Consider the following 2768-nt stretch of genomic DNA (forward strand, 5'->3'; position numbering starts at 1 on the left):
TTAAATTTGATTAAAATTGCGTTAGAATAAAAAATATATACAAAATAGATAGTTTTTAATATAAATTTGATGGTTGAAAAAATTAGTGATTTAAGTCTCGTTCATTTCGCTGTTCGAATCACAACTCGAATTTTTACTACAGTAATTTTTCTCACAAAAGTTTAAATTTAATTTTTTATTACAATATTTTTTTTTCACATGAATTCACTTTATAGCTCAGAGAACCCGAATGAACAAAACAAACGATTCTTATTTTTTTTCATATTTTACCAGAAAAATCTTCAAACAGAAGAGTCAAAAGGAAAAAAAAAATGGAAAAATACATTACCGAATAAGACCGACATTCGAAGCACAGGTCATGGGCGTAGACGTAGAGAGAGCCAAAAATTGGAGATAATTGTGCCACCGAGTTGGTCACCATAGTCACAAAGTCTATGCGTGAATTTCTGCTGATCCTCAGACTTAGTCTTGCTTGAGGGAAACGGAAAAAGAAAAGGACTTAAGACTAATCCTTGATTGGTACTAAACTAATGATCTGGGATTGTTTTTAAAACTAATTATAAGTTGGGTAACATGTACATACTTTCTTAACCTTTAAGCTTATTGATTTTGTAATATGATGTCACTAGTAAGTATTTCCTACCACTAGTAATTTTCAATCAAGACAATCTTTTTTAAACTTGTCAAAGGGTTCTTGATTGACTTGTAAATGTCTCACTACTAACGAGACATCTTTTTGTATCCTATCTAAAAATTCTCCTCTTTTCTATAAAGAGTTTTTTTTTTTTAAATTATTTATTTTAGAGTCATCATTTTGGGACTCTTCTAAACCCCGGATAAAAAAAAAAATCATATCCGAAGAAAAAAAATTATAAAGCAAATTCGACGAAATTTAAACAAGATTAGATGGTCTAGAAGACCACAGTTTCTTCTTTTTCTTCTTATTCTTTTTTTTTCTCATTACAACGTAATTATTCTCTTAAAGAATTTAGAAAAAAAAAAAAAAGGATTTATGGTGGGTTAGATAGATATTACTAGTCATATTGAAATTTATTAATAATCTTATAATATTCTATAAATAACGAAAACTATAAACAATTACTATGTAATTTGTAGCATAAGACGTGACATCATTATATTTTGCACTGGGTAATTTTATTATTCTTGAAATATTTCAAAAAAATATTATATTTCAGTCCAGCCTTATAAGCATGGCAGGTAATTTTTCATGTTTTTTATGTTATATACTAATTATGCAAGTGTAATAGACCAATTGAAAATCTGGGGACCAGTACTCAAGTATAGTAGTGCAAAATTAATATATGGGTGTGTAACATATGATGGCTTCTCTATGTCCCAGAATGTTACACTGCAATGCACGATTTTGTTGTGCTGACCAAAGTGACTGGTGAAATTGATTTAGAAACACTAAAGAGAAGGAAAAAACAAATCCAGATGGAGAAAAAGAGAGAGCCAATTATTATGAGTAGGGCATTTGACAGATTTGTCACTAATAGAAACATCTTTTGTTTGTTGTTCAGTTTGGTTGTGTGTTATGAATGAATTCATAGCTTTGGTTATGCTTTTTTTTTTTTGCCTTTTTTTTTTTGTGCTTTTGTGGTTGGACCATTTCTTGTAATTTATGTAGTAGGCAAGGCCATGCTTCTATTGAAGAAGGCTCCGCCGGATTTTCTCTTTTTTCTTCTTTTCTTTTTGGTTTGGGGAGGGGCGATTTGTAGATATCTTATGTTATGTTTAAAGATTTATTATAAAAAAATTTTCCTTAACTATGATCTTTGTAACACTTTACTCCCTACTCTTCAAAATGTAAAATATGTTCCCTTTAAACTGTGAACCGTTAACCTAACGACTCATTCGCTTAGTGTTTATAACAAAAATTGGCCAATATTTTATAATTAGGGGCGTTTTGATTTTGATAATCCTTCATGTTCTTGAAAATTTAAAAATCAAAACTTTCTAATTAATTTTATTTTATTAATCAATTAGAAGAGTAAAATTAAAACTTTTGTTTTATTATTTTGTTCTATTTATTATCACATTAAATGAAAATTAAAATATGAATTTTTAAAGTAAAAATTTAAGAATCATAGGTAGAACAGTAATTGTATTCCAAACTAGTTAGCAGCAATCAATACTTGTGTGACATGTGAAGATTTTGTTATAAACACTAACGGAAGTAACATTTTTGTTAATGATTCATAGTTTGAGGGAACTGATGTTACGTTTTGAAGTTCGGGACAAAGTGTTACACAAGTCATATTTCAAGTGGAATTTTTATAATTAATCTTATTTTTAAATAAATGATATGTTGAATTTTTATTTCATTTGTCAATAACAAAAAAGGGCTATCAGCGACGACAAAAAGTCGTTACAAAGAATACAAAGTCGTCGCAAATGAATTTTTAGCGACCACTTGTCGTCGCAAACCTGTCACTGCAGTTGAATAGTCGCAAAAACAATTTTTGTGACCACAGCTTGTCGTTGCAATTATAATTGTGACAACAATCGTCGTAAATAAGTCGCTACAATTATTTCGTCAGGTACATCATTAAGATGACATGGCATTAAGTATTTGCGACGATATTTTTTGAATTTAGTCGTCGCAAAAGACGCAGTGGTAGCTGACGTGGCATATATTTTTTGCGACCACATTTATCGTCGCAAATAATAATTTAATTTTGTATTTATTTTTTTCTGATTTTAATAATTATAATAAATATATTTCATGATATTAAATATAAATAAAA

The sequence above is a fragment of the Morus notabilis genome, unplaced genomic scaffold, assembly GCF_000414095.1.
Source record: "Morus notabilis unplaced genomic scaffold, ASM41409v2 Scaffold538, whole genome shotgun sequence".
In the NCBI taxonomy this organism is placed as follows: domain Eukaryota; kingdom Viridiplantae; phylum Streptophyta; class Magnoliopsida; order Rosales; family Moraceae; genus Morus; species Morus notabilis.